This window comes from Halichoerus grypus, chromosome 4 (assembly GCF_964656455.1).
Source record: "Halichoerus grypus chromosome 4, mHalGry1.hap1.1, whole genome shotgun sequence".
Taxonomy (NCBI): Eukaryota; Metazoa; Chordata; class Mammalia; order Carnivora; family Phocidae; genus Halichoerus; species Halichoerus grypus.
In genome coordinates this window covers 151724021-151739229 of record NC_135715.1, presented here as the reverse complement: position 1 = coordinate 151739229, position 15209 = coordinate 151724021, and the positions used below count along the sequence as shown (strand labels likewise).

Below are 15209 nucleotides of genomic sequence, written 5' to 3'. Positions count from 1 at the left end.
CTCCTTCCGCTACAACCCATTACGGCAGTCTTAGTCGTCTTTGCCAGCCCCCAGCTCACTGTTGGTCACAGGAGAAAGTACTCAATAATCATTGATTGTATATTTGATGAATGAATCAATCATGTATAAAAATACACACAATATATGTCAGCATTTTAAACAGAGTCTTGAATAAAAGACAGCTACCATATGTTCCACCGTTCTCTTAAAATTCACCTGCATCTTCAAAAAGGTCTATCAATTATATTTTCCTCTCCAAAACTACATCATAAATTAGTAGCAAGATTTCTGGCAGAAAATAAGTATTTAGGGAGAATCTATTTCCCCACTAAGTGAGTGCATCATGACACTGAATGCAGTTGATTTCATCAGTAAAATTAATAAGTAGATTGGATTTTCTTGTGTAGGAAACCCAAGTGAATTTCAAAATCCAGTCATTAGTGAATGAAACCAAGCTTGAAAACACAACTAGACAAGAAGTTATGTCTGTGCTCTGTAGTATCCATCCCCAGGCATTTCATTGCCATATTTAATACACATTACAATAAAGACTTAAAAAGTCTCAGCAAAAGAACACTTAATGAAGGCAAGCCCACCTTAGAACAGGATTTCCAAAGACAGAAGTGTTTCATTCTGTTTACTGGAGAACTAAACCTACCATGGAGTTCTTGAAACATTTCCCCAAAAGTACTTCATGGTGTAAACTTATTTCTCTCAACCAGATTAGAAGTGAGGAGGGGATCAGTTTGATGTGGGTTTCCATACACACATTCTTGGCACTCCCCTTTCTCATGTGGAAGCGGCTTGCATCCTCTAATGGAGAGAGTCCTCGTCATAAGTCAGCCCAGCCTGCACTTCCATTAGTGCCAAATGCTCTTTTAAAGTGAAAGAAATACAGGAGATTCAGCCCTATATTTCCCCTCTCTTCAGGGCCTTCCCGGACGGGGCGGCGGGGGGCGGGGGGAGGGCAGAGGCTTGGTTGGGGAGGGGGAGCTCCCCGGACCATCATGGCCTTATTTACTGCTCCAGTCATTTTTCATGCTCTTCCAGAAGCAACCATGCTGTCCAGCTCAGGTGTATCAGCAGATGCCCTGGGATTTCACACCTGCTGTGATGGAAGACATAAACACAAGTTAATTAAGTCTATTGTTCAAACAATTTGTTTCTCACTGAGGTTGACTCACTTGCAACTACTTCAGCACAATTTTTTTTTTCCTGAGGTAGACTACCACTTTCACTCTGGTGTGAGGACCGCCTTCTTTAGAAATTCATTTTATTTCAGAGACTTCCAGGTCACTGGCAGAGTAACACTTTAAAAAAAAAAATCTATTGCTAATGGATGACAAGCTGTTTAAAAAAAAAAAAAAAGAAGTATGTGGTGTGCTGGGTTTTTTTTTCATAGCCATAACATTTTTCAGAGTAACATCATGAAGGTGAAACTGGAATAAGTCGAATGTTGAAGATTTAGTATTGTGCAGCATTCTTACTCAAAGTCAAGACTGAAAACTGCTTTTGAAAGGCTTTCATAGTCTCTCTGGCAGAATGAAGCATGGAAAATGAATGGAAGGTTTAGTCCAAGGAGAAAAATGTAGGCAAGAGACATATGGGTGGGGGGGGGGGGGTTGTAAAGCATGCTGCTTTGTTTTTATACAACAGGATCAAAGGACATTTCCCACATTAATTGCTTCTATTTTTACTTTGTATCCTTATTGTGCTTCCATTCATCCTCTCTACCTGATGTTCTGGATACTCTTTTTGTCCTTGTTCCTCTCTTGTCAAATGCCGAATCATTTCTGCCTGGGATCACCTGTCCTCTCTCTCTCTCTCTCTCTCTCTCCCATTAGATCCAGTGTGCGGTGCAGCAGACATGACCCGCCACCCTTTGTCTTCCACAGTGTAAAGATGTTCCTGGGAAGTAGCTATCTGGCCAAGGACCACATTTCCCAGCGCCCCCTGCAGTAAGTTGAAACCAAGTGACCCAGTTCTTCCCAATGGACCATAAGAAGGGTGCCCTTTACTTCCAGATGTGGTGCATTACACCTTCTGTGCTCTCATCTTCGCCTCAGCTAGCTAGATATTGACGCCCTGGACCCCTCAATGATTCCTCCCTTTATCCTCCTTCCTCTCACCATTGGACTTTCTGTAAGCAAGAAATAGACTTATTTTGTGTTGCACCATTGTGACCGTGGGGATGATGATTAAAATAGCTAGTGGTACCTTAACTAATGCATGAGAATGATCAAAATATCAAAGCCTACTGATTATTCCTGCCACAAATACGTATTGAGCCATACTGTATACCAGGCTCTGCACTAAGTCTGGGGGTTGGAAGATAAAGGACACAGAGAGAATCCGACCCTCGCAGAGCTTACGCAGAAGCCTCTTAGTTTTCAAATCGTCTTGTCTTCCTAACAGCATACGTTCTATTGAACTTCACTTGAAATCTCTGAATTAGGATAGCCACTTATTCTTGTTTCACACATATAGAAACTACAACCCAGACACGACATGGCACTGGAATAAGCCAAATCCAGATCTCCCTGACGGAACCATCCGCACAGCATGGTCTGTGGAACCGTCAAGCAAAGTAGAACTGGCTTCTCCATGAATCCTACCAAGTCAAGAACAGAACAAAACTCCCCAGCCACCTCTCAGACCTCAGCTGCTTACTCGGTGATACACTGCGGGTTTGATGCAAAAAATGAAAGTTATCGGATAAATAGAGAGAATTTTTTAAGACACAAGACTCCGGGGTTTTCTCCTTTGACATCTCTTCCTATAACTTGAGGAAATAATTCATTTTAGAAATCATCTGCATCTACCCACTTGTTTTTGCAATAAAAAAAAAAATCGCCTATACGGGTGCCTGGGTGGCTCAGTCGGTTGGGTGTCTGCCTTTGGCTTAGGTCATGGTCCCAGGGTCCTGGGGTCGGGCCCCGAGTTGGGCTCCCTGCTCATCGGGGAGCCTGCTTCTCCCTCTCCCCCTGCTCCTGCACTCTCTTCCTCTCTCTCTCTCTTAGGTAAATAAATAAAATCTTTTAAAAAACAGCCTATAAAAAGAAAGAAAGCATAACTAACTCAGACGAAGGTGAACTCAGATTTGTGATACCTGAAACTTAAGTATTTTGGAGACTCTCTTTAAAGAAAAGAATATAAAATTACAAAAACGAATTTGGTAAAGGACCTCAATAGGGCTCTGGCAAATGAAAGACTGTCAGACCCAAGCTTCATTAGTTTTATGGCAAATCCATATATAAGCCAGCTTTTTTTTTTTTAATCAGGTGAATAATTGAAAGGAGGATTGAGAATTTTTTAGATATAATCCCACTTTGATCCTTAGTTCAGTTAATTATTAATTGGTTGTCTCTAACCAGATGGAGCAACTATCCATCAAAACTGTGTTTTTGAGCTCCTATTTTCTGAACCATGTATCATGTTGTGTACTTCTGTTTTAAATATCTATTTATACCTACTTATGTAAGAGAAGACAACATGATTTTTTAAGTGAAAACAGAAATACGGATATTGGAACACAAAATAATAATGATGGAAATCTTGTCAGAAATTTAGGAAACTTATTTTAGTCCTACTTGAAGAAAAATGCTATTCTTCTCACTGATTTCTTAGACCTATGGATAAACCCCCCATGCCACTGCGTACGCAAATCCGTCAAGTACAGTAATTAGAAAATATGCTAATTTGGTCCCTGATCTTTACCCAGCCTCCCCAAAAAAGATTTTATTTAAAAAATGTCCCTTTTCCCATTTTCTGAGAATGAGTGACCTTATGCTTTGTTGACTAGGGAAAACTCAGTTGCCAAATGAAAATCGTCTACAGTGAACTGTCAGCTTCCAGCTCTTTAGACTGTAACCCAGGGAGCAATTAACAGGAACACATGGCTCATCTTCACCACCAGGGGGCTTGGGAAGCCCAGACCGCAAGTCTTAACCAGCTAATTATATCGCCATGAGTTATCCTCAGGAGTCAGTTTGTAACCCAGTTAAGAGAACAGTCACATTTCCATAAGTTCCAGTGTAAATGTTGTCCTGTTAAACCCCTAACAGCCACAAACTTGAGTTGATATTAACAAAACATTTCCTCCTAAGATCCTAAAATGTAAAGGGCTACTAAGATACTTATTTTCTGGGTCATCACTTTCAGTTTAGTTCAGGCAAAGTTATATATTTTAATAAATTACGTCCTTTTACCATGACCAAAAGTTCAAAACAATATGTCCTATACGATCAACATGTAGGTAATCATTGTTATCACCCCACTGTAAAGAATCCAGGACCATATTTTCTCTCAAACAGCCAACACGTGATGAACATGATTATTAATCTACAGTCACCTTAAAAGACAGACTACCTTTCCAGTCAATATACCAGAAAAACAGGTCCCAGACACTGAATAACTTGGGCTTGGTGTAAAAAAAATATCGCCGCCTACTCAATATCTGAAGAAAGACCATGTACGCTGAAAAGAATGATCTTCTTAAAGTTTCAAAAAGAAAGAATTCCATTAGCTAAACCATTTTTTCACACCATATTATAAAAGTTCACTTAAAATAAAAATTCACCTAAATGTATGAACTACAATGAATAAAATTCTTTGATGAAAACATAAGCATGAAGTGTCATGACCTTGGGTCAGGCCGTGGTTTCTTAGATATGACACCAAAAGCACAAGCAACAAAAGAAAAACTTGATAAATTGAACATCATCAAAATTTAAAACTTTTATGCTTCAGAGGATGCCACCAAGAAAGTGAAAAGATAATGCACAAAGTGGGAAAATATATTTGCAAATCACATATCTGATAAGGGACTTGTATTCAGAATACATAAAAAAAAAAAAAACGCTTGTAACTCAACAGTAAAAAACCAATTGACCCACCTGAAAAATGGACAAAGGATTAAATAGATATTGCTCCAAAGAAGATATATAAATGTCCAAAAAGTACATGAAAAGATGCTTAACATCATTAATCATTAGGGAAATGTAAATTAAAGCCACAATGGGATACTACTACTTCACACCCACTAGGATGACTAAAATGAAAAAGAGAATAGCAAGTGTTGGAGAGGATATAGAGAAACTGGGACCTTCAAACACTGCTGATGGGATTGTAAAAAAGGTGCATCTTGGAAAACAGTTTGGTAGTTCCTCAAAAAGTAAAACATGGTCACCATATTAGCCAGCAATCCCGATCCTAGGTAGATACTCCAGAGAAATGAAAATACACGTCCTCACCAAAACTCATACAAGAAATGTTCTAAGCAACATTATTCACAATGGTTGAAAAAGCAGAAACGACACAAACGTCTGTCCACTGAAAAATGTATGAACAAAATGCACTGTACCCTGCAATGGAATATTATACAGCAATAAGAAGGAATCAAGGACTAATTTGTGCTACAACATGAATAAACCTTGAACACATTATGCTGAGTGAAAGAAGCCAGACCAAAAAAAGAAAAGAAAACCCACATATTGTATTACTCCATTTGTATGAAATGTCCCAAATAAGCACATCCATAGTAACAGAAAGTAGATAACTAGTTGCCAGAGGCTGAGTGAATACTGGTGGGTGCGGGGCTTCTTCTGGGGATGGTGAAACTATCTTAACATTGAATGTGGTGTTGGCTGCACAGCTTTGTGAAGATACTAAAAACTGTGGAATTTTACAGTTTAAAAGGGTGAATTTTATGGTATGTAAACTATATCTCAATATTATATCTCAATAAACCTGCTATTTAAAAAAACAAAAACAAAAACAAAAACTCACTCTGTTCAGGGAAGGTGGTGTTCCAGTAACGGATCTTCTTAGTCAAGGCAATGGACACCATGTTAGTGTGGTGCCACCAGCCACAATACGTTCCAGAACATTCTCTCTGCTCTGATTCTAAATATAATTTGGCTTCCCATTTACGGTTTTCTCACAGAAAATAAACTTGTTATCAGTGAAAGTGAGCATTTTACTCCCCTTTCATTCATATGTTTGACAAATATTTTGAGTCTCCTTTTTGCCGTGCGCTGAAATATACACATGATACAGAACAGTGAACAAGACAGAAGTCCCTCCCCTCCCTTCACAGCTCTCAGCTCTCAAAGTCTGGGGTTGGGAGGAGGGGTGTGTAGTAAAGGAAAAAGCAAATAAGTAAACAATATTCTGCTTCATTATTTATTGTCTCACAAAACTTCTCTCCTTAACCAAACTCCTGCCCTGACCTCACATAATAACAATTCTTATATCTATTCTTTATATCCCACTATAATTATCTAATACACACACACACACACACACACATAAAATCCATTCAGATAATACTCGCAAGCACTTAGACTATGCCAGGCACATAATAAGTGCTAAGTGATTGTTGTTATTATTATTATTATCATTATGATTTCCTCCTGAAGCAATGTTTGTGTTAATGGCGGTGTTCCCGATGAATATTATTTGAAGCCTCAGGTTGTCCGTCATCACAGAAAGCCAAGAAGGTGTTTGTCAAGACACGGGCTGTGTCTAAGGCAGGGGTTGAGGTGTTTATGCAAAGGAGATCACCACTTTCTCCCCTGACTTAATTCTTTCAGGCCTGAATTTCAGGAACTTTAGCTTGTCTTTCCCCAATCTAGTTGATCTGCATCCTTGAGGGAACTTTCAAAGATACTGGACCCAAATCTGGGGAGATCCTAATGCAATAGGCCTGGGGGAAGTGTGCTCAGGTTACTTCTGCATGGTTGGGGAAAAGAGGGTTTAACAAAGGCAGGCCCTGAGAGAGCCCCTCCACATTCCTCCTGGGGACTCCAAGCTGAGGCTCGCACACGGTATCTGCCAAGCCACATTATCCAAATCTCATTATTCTCCACAACGTTGCCGGAGGACAGACCATGCATGCCCTCTGCTCAGAAGAAAGGACCGCCAAGTTATCATCATGCAGAGAAGTAGCCAGTGACTTTCTAGCAGAAAAGGAAAACTCAGATCTCGACAGGCCTGCTCCATCCCAAAGAGAGATCGCATGCCCTGCCTATCGAGGGACCCAGGGAAAGGGGAGAGAGATACTGGACTGGGGCTTCACATTCACAAAGTAGACAATGGGTCTGTAGTTACACAGATGCACAGACAGGACTGACCACGTAAACCACAGTTTTTGTAACCCTGAGGGGGCATAATTTTTCTCTTAACGCACCAGGAACATTTTTTAATGTCATTATTATAATAGCTAAGTTTCATTCTTTTTTCTAAGAAAATTATTATTCTTGTTCTTATTTGGGCATGGCTGTGCAATTTAGAGCAACTGCTCAGCCATTCTGAACTTCAGGTTCTTCATCGATAGAAATGGAAGCAATAATATTTGACCTCAGGAAGTTGTTATGAGGTTTAAATGAGGTACTTAATACATTGAACTGGCACATGATCAAGCCTCTATTTTAGCTAGTAGTAATAGTGGTGGTGGCGGTAATTTTTGAAATAGTAGTAATATCAGTGATTGAGCCACATTATCCAGGTTCCGAATCGGTCAAGCTGATAGCCAGACCCCAAACTATAATGACCTCACCATGTCATGCCAATCAGTTGGCCAGCTTTTCCTTAAATATCTTTGAAGAGTCTCTAGCTGAAGACTTCAACACCTTCTTTATAAAAATGAAGACTAATGGGGCACCTGGGTGGCTCAGTCGTTAAGCGTCTGCCTTCAGCTCAGGTCATGATCCCAGGGTCCTGGGATCGAGCCCCGCGTCAGGCTCCCTGTTCAGCGGGGAGCCTGCTTCTCCCTCTCCCACTCCCCCTGCTTGTGTTTCCTCTCTCACTGTGTCTCTCTCTGTCAGAAAATAAAAAATCTAAAAAAAAAAAAAAAAAAGAAGACTGATGTCAGTTCTTCACAAAGAAGATTTCTAGGTAATCTTTTTCTAGGCATAAGATATAGATATATGATGGATGGATGGATAGATGACGGGTGATAGATATCAACAGTAGAATATTAAAAATATCTATCAAAAATTTATTTATCATTAAAATTATTAATCATTTGGAAGCTTTGGATTTTATCATGCCAAAACTTTTACTCATTCATTTCTCCAACAAATATTTACTGAATGCTGATTACATACCAGACATTTTGCTAGATATAGGGGATTCAGTAGTGAGCAAAACTAAGCATGCTGCCTGCCCTCATAAACCTTCAGATATGGAACATCCTGGATATACCAGCAGGCTGGTAACACATCTAAGCAGGTGATCTCTAGGACGCATTTCTTTCTCAGGGTATACATCCTTTATGTTCCTTCAAGAAATAGCATCACACGACTGCTTGTCCTAATTCTCCAGGATATAAATCCCTCTAAGAGGAAACATTCCATATTTTGGAGATCACGTGGAGATGGAGTTTTGCAGGGTGTTGTACATCACTACCCTGCAGCGGGAAATTTATGAAAAGATGTTCTGGGTCACACTTTTAGTGTCAATAGACATTTATGAGGTCACCCTCACTCCCGAAGAGGGAATGTTCCCATTAATATGTCTGAGAAGTGTTCTGGATTCGGGGGAATACATTTACCTACAAAAAAACATATCAGTCCCCAAAGTAGATTTTCCATGATGGCACCATGCTAATTACTCAGAATGACTTGCCCTTAGTGAACATATTGTAATAAAATGATAAATTTCCTCAGGCTGACATTTATCATTTCCATATCCTGGTCATGGACCTCACTGAATTTCCTCAATCAACTCTACCAAACAAGTAGAATTAGATTCACAATGTTTGAAAAAGCATCATGATTACAGTCATTGTTTAGAAGAAAATGAGTAAAAGACTGATCAAAAATAAATAAATTCAAAGCAATAAAAAAAAATTAAATCCCAAATCCAATCTCCAGCCAATCCAAAAGATAATTCAACCTAAACAAAGAGAGAGCATTTAAAAAGTTTTAACTCTGATTTCAGTTCAAATCAAGGGAGAGAAGATTAGGAAAAAAGAAATGTTCAATTAAAGCAATTGGGGTATATTTGTTAAGATTACATAATTCCTAAATAAGCACAAAGCCCTGATTGAGGGCCTAATTGCTCCTCATGCCTGCACTAGATCATCACTAAATTCTCCTTTGTCAAAATCTCTGGTGAAAACACTAGAGTCTTAAGGAAAAAATCTAGGGGAAATGAAGGAACTATTTAGTACTGAGTGATTTTACTTTAAAAGAAATCTCCATGTGAACTCTTAAAAAGACAGTCTGTATCCTGTCAACACAAATATGTGCTCTATAAGCCATTAGTCTGTGTTATTTGAAAGCACTTAATTTTCATCATGCCATTTGAACTTTTTATCCATTTAGCCACAATCTCAGTAAGGCTGATAATTATTAGACCAAACATAAAGATAAATGTACTTTTGCAACTCAAGAATGCTACATCTGAAACAAGTGATGTACTTTAGGTTGGCTAATTGAATTTAAATTAAAAAAGAAAAGACTGGAAAAGGAAAAAAAGCAACTTCTTTTTCAACTGAACAAATTTAATTTTGTTCTTCCAAATTTTTATTTAAATTCCAGTTAGTTTACATACAGTGTAATATTAGTTTCAGGTGTAGAATTTAGTGATTCATCACTTACATACAACACCCAGTGCTCATCACAATTGCCCTCCTTAATACCCATCACCCATTTAACCCATTCTCCCCTCTCCCCCGCCACCACCCACCTCGCCTCCAGCAACCCTCAGTTTGTTCTCTGTAGTTAAGAGTCTGATTCTTGGTTTGCCTCTCTCCCCCCACCCCAAACCATGTTCATTTGTTTTGTTTCTTGAATCCCACATATGAGTGAAATCATATGGTATTTGTCTTTCTCTGACTGACTTATTTCGCTTAGCATAATACTCTCTAGGTCCATCCACATCCTCACAAATGGCAAGATTTCATTCTTTTTTATGGCTGAGTAACAGTCCATTATGTATATGTACGTATACACACGCACACACACACACACACACATATACATCTTCTTTATCAATTCATCAGTCAATGGACATTTGGGCTCTTTCCATAATTTGGCTATTACTGATAATGCTGCTATAAACATCAGGGTGCATATATCCTTTCAAATCAGTATTTTTGTATCTTTTTGGTAAATACCTAGTAGGGCAATTGCTGGATCGTAGAGTAGTTCTATTTAAGGAACCTCCATACTGTTTTCCAGAGTGGCTGCACCAGCTTGCATTCCCACCAACAGTGCAAGAGGGTTCCCCTTTCTCTGCATCCTCGCCAACATCTGTTTTTCCTACGCTGTTCATTTTAACCATTCTGACTGGTGTGAGGTGGTTTGTAGTTTTGATTTGTATTTCCCTGATGATAAGTGATGTTGAGCATCTTTTCATGTGTCTGTTGGCCATCTGTATGTCTTCTTTGGAAAAATGTCTATTCATGTCTTCTGTCCATTTTTTAACCAGATTATTTGTTTTTTGGGTGTCGAGTTTGGTAAATTCTTTATATATTTTGGATACTAACCCTTTATCAGATATGTCATTTGCAAATATCTCCTCCCATCCCCTAGGATGCCTTTGAATTTTGTTGATTGTTTCCTTCACTGTATAGCAGTTTTTATTTTGATGAAGTCCCAATAGTTTATATTTGCTTTTGTTTCCCCTACATCAGGAGACATATCTAGTAAGAAGTTGCTATGGCCTATGTCATAGAGGTTACTGCCTGTGCTCTCCTCTAGGATTTTGACGATTTCCTTTATCACATTTAGGTCTTTAATCCATTTTTAATTTATTTTTGTGTATGGTATAAGAAAGCGGTCCAGCTTCATTATTTTGCATGTATGAAGCAACTAACTTCTTGCATTTGATTTGGGGTTTTCATTTTAACATGCAATGTAGAGATTTAAACACCAGAGGACAGTGTGTGAATGAAAACAAAGTTCAATTACTATTCATCCAATTCAACTCATTTACTTAGTACATCAAAGAAAAATCTTAATTTTAAGTTCTTTTCCCCAAAGACATTTTATGTCATTTCATGCTTCAGAAATTAAAAGTAGAGGTTGATAGAAATGTGAATCATGAGACCAACTAATCAAGTTAATTTGAATCATAATGGAAATCAGAAAGATTAATTTCATAAGCAATCATTAAGAATAGAAGCTCTCATGTACGAATAATCAAAGCTTTAAGTATTGTATGGTAATTAATTCATTACTATGAGCTGCATATTTTAAAATAACTGAAATTTTCTTTGCTTTGGTGTACTTATTAATAGCAATCCTGAGGGAAGAAAAGCTAAAAGGTTTCTTTATAAAAGTTTGTTCTATGTGTCTTTAAATGGGCAAGAGAGAAAGATGAATTGAATGATACAATAAACAGGCTTGCTCCTTGGTAACTGGCCTTCAACCATGGACAAAGTCAATTGTCAGCCTTTTATGAAAGAGGAGAGAATTGTGCTCCTGATGAAGAGATGGCTTAAGGTGGAAGATTAATTATAGTATTTGTCCAATAGTGAAACTAGTATTTTGTATATGTTTCATTTCATTTAAAAAATGCATTTGATCTGGGGCTTGATTTAGAAAGTGGTCTGGTATGCACTCCCCATTGACCACAGCATATGTTACAAAATCAGCTTGATAGTTTTCTCATTCGCAATGCCTCTGCAATTTTCCCATATTCAAATTCACAAATTCCCATATTCAAATACATAAAACACTGGGTATTATGGGTTATTCATGTAAAAATCAAGGCACAAATATACTTGGACTGTACTCTTAAACATTACTTCTTATCTTTAGGAATATTTTAGTATTGTCATAAAAGAGTTGTGGAAAGTGTTATATAGTTCCTTAGTGATCATGTGAGCTCCGGAATATAATGTATTCCTATCATATGTTAAAATATTTTATATATAAAAACCTCCTTATGGATAAATAGACCTGACCTTGTTTTCTACATTTTCTCCCTCCATTTTGATGAGTTTTCTGGGTGATCTGGATTTGCCCTGGTCTCGATGACACTTGACTACAATATGTGACCTCTGTCATGCTAACTATAGCCATTCCTTCTGCCAACAAGGATTTGTCGAGTATCCACCATATTTTAGTCACCCTTTCTGGTTCTGGAGATTTCAGGGCAAATAAGACTAGGTGCAGGGAAGAGTTCTAGGCAGATGCTTGCAAAGGCTCTGTATTTCTGAGAATCTAGAAGGAGCCTATTCTGACTGACCCACTGAAGTAAATGAAGGAGAAAGTGACAAAAACGGTCAGGTAACATAGGGTCTTGGCAGGCCAGGTAAGGGGCTTGGAATTTTTTCTAACTGCAATGATTCCACTGGATTTATCTTTTTCAAGTATCATGTTGTCAAGAAGGCAAGCTGGGTGGCCATTGCAAAGATAAGACTGATAGGACTAGGATGGTAATGGGGAGAGAGGGCAGCAGATAGATTTAGGACATATTTGAGCGTTAGAGGTGACAGGGACTTCTGGGGGACAGGCCATGGTGTGTGAGGGAGAGAGCAGAGTCAAAGATGGCTCCTCGGTTTTCAGCCAAGAAACCTGGCGATGGAGAATCTTGGGTGAGAAGCAGGTTTGTTGAGGAGGAAGCATTATTGTTTCGGCCATGATAAATTTGAGGCAATTAATAAATATTCAAGTAGAAAAATTGACTCGGCAGTTGGATACAGGAATCTGAAGCTCAAAGAAGGGGTTGGGGCTAGATAGCTATATATATACTTGTGAAACTTAATAACTAATGGGAGGAGAGAGAAATTAAGCAAATAGTATAAACAAGAGGTCTTCTGGAAAAGGCAGTGCAACAAGAGAACCATATTTAAATGAAGGATTCAAGACAGCCTCTTTGGGAGCAGAAGGCTCTGAAGACTGTGATTTCTTTCAGTGTCATATTAAAGGGTTAAAGATCTTAGATTACAGACACGACCTTTACCTATAAAATAATAATTGCTTAGGGAAATAGATCCATAATTACATGCACTTTCTAATATGTAGCAGCACCCAAGACCACTCTCCTACCAATTACAAAGATTATCCCTCATAAATATTATATGGAGCATATGCTCCCACAATGGGTTATGACCAAAGACCTAAGCCCTTGTTGTCAATTCTTTATTTTTCTCTTATTTATAACTCTTTGTAGAAGAAAGGGGGGGAAGAGCATCAATGAATAAGGAATGAAATATATCGAAGTAGCCCGTATCATATGCCTTCCCTTTCCCTCCTACACCTCTCGAAATTCCAAGTTTTCTTTTCCACTCTGAATACCCATTATTATCATAAGTTAAAGCCAATACGTCAAACCTCATTTTCCCAATTTCTCTTCCTCTCTTTGGGAGACTTAAGCAAAGCTCTTACCCAGTAGATGTCAGTGGTAGCAGGTAACAGGATTCTCATGCGGTAGGAATTACAAAAGAACAACTTGCTAAACTTCAGCTGCCACATAATTTATTATCAGGATTTTTTTATCCACTTCCTCTGGAATAAGAAGTTGTCCTCTAGGAAAAAAAGAATATTTCAAATAATAGTTCATAATTCCCCTTTAAGCTCCAATCTTGATGAAATTCAGACTGCCATTTTCAAACTAAAAAAGTTCCTCCTCACCTAGAAATTAATGAATGAACACACACACAAAAATACATAAACATGCATACATACCACTAAATAGTATATATGTATTTTTAGGTTTTAGTTTATGCTATTCCTAGAAGCTGTCACAAAGCAACTAGTTGAACAACAGAAATACTGGGTATGTGGTTGTTCTTACAGTTATTCTTACAGTATGTTATTCTTACAGAGTTGATTGAAGCAACTAGTTTGTCACCTCAAACTCTAGCAAAGCTACTTAGATGCTTTCTATCTGGTACTCAAATACTTTTTTCATTCATCTCAATTTGTTTTCCATTCATAAACATTAGTTTCTAAGCCATAAAATTTGACTATAATTTCTTCTTTTCTGTGTCCTTGGATGAAACCCTAGCTCTGGACCAGCTCACTTCCCACCCAGGCTCTCATAGCACCCTCTGCTTGATCTCCAGCCTCCAGACCCTTCCTGATGCAATCCTTCCTGCCCTGCTCCATCAGATCACACTTGCTCAATTACCACTTTGATTATGTCACTCCCCGTTCAAACATGTTGATTGTTCACTATGTGCCCATGAAGTCCAAATTCCTAACGTGATGCCAACTGACACATCTCTCACACACTGTCCAGCTAAGCCCAGTGACCATGGGGCTGTACCTTATTTGAGGACTCTCCCTCCAGTTTTGTTAAAGTATGAGGCTTCCTTTAAGGCACAACTGAAATGTCATCTTCAAGATTATCTTCCAAGCCATCGAATCTTTAACACTCTCTTGCGTTCTCTGTAGCTATGAATAGATGGCCCACAAAATGCCACTTATTACATGTCATGTACCCTTGTATTGTAGATGCTATATTTGCAAAGGTTTTGGTTTCTGAGTGTTTGGTTTTTGTGGGTTTTTTGGGGGGGGGTTGGGTTTTGTGTTTTTTTAAGAACTATAGAATGTAAGGCCTTTGAAGGCAGCCTATCTTTCTTTGTTTATCACTCTGTACCCAAGCATACAATTGATGGTCAATGAATATTTGTTGACCTGAATTATTAAGATTATCTGAAACTTTAGTAGTGACATTAATTTCACCCTGACCCAAAGAATAACTGTTTTTAGATTATTTATATGGAAAGGATGATCCTTCCTATTTCCTCTTTCAACACTTCTCTTATTAATTAGAAGATTTTTTGTGGGTTATGCTGTGCATTTTCATATTTGCTTACTCTTTTCACGCATTCCATGAGAACAAGCAGGCTGTCTGTTTCAATAAAAAGAGAACAATGCCTGGGAGGTTTTTAGATGGATCCCCAGCCCCACTTCCCAGTAAACCAAGAGTTAAGCAATAGGAACATTGAGACCTGCTCTCCAGTCTATAGGCATTCTCTTTCTACCCACTGCAGGACTTACCTTGAGCCATGAGAGAAATGTACCTATTTCCTTAAGGGTCTCTAGCCAATAATGTTATCCATGACATCTTTTTAAAGCCTTAAATGTGATCCAAGACAGTAACTGGCATCCAGTCATTTTAGTTTTGCAACACCAAGTTAGTAGACCCATGGCAATCCCACTTGTAATACTTACACCAGAGATTTCTCTTACCTGAGTGCCGTTTAGACCTCCCCACAGGGACTGCTAGGGTCTCATTTGCCCAAA

The 15209-nt window shown here is 38.4% G+C and overlaps 1 long non-coding RNA gene across 1 annotated transcript; it reads right to left on the bottom strand.

The window, feature by feature from the left end:
* Nucleotides 1-608: 608 nt before the first annotated feature.
* On the bottom strand, nt 609-13479 carry LOC118518578 (uncharacterized). Its single transcript, XR_004908710.2, has 2 exons — nt 13344-13479; nt 609-1108 (listed from the first exon to the last, which is right to left on the bottom strand). It is a non-coding gene; the product is annotated as an uncharacterized LOC118518578 (long non-coding RNA).
* Nucleotides 13480-15209: the final 1730 nt, after the last annotated feature.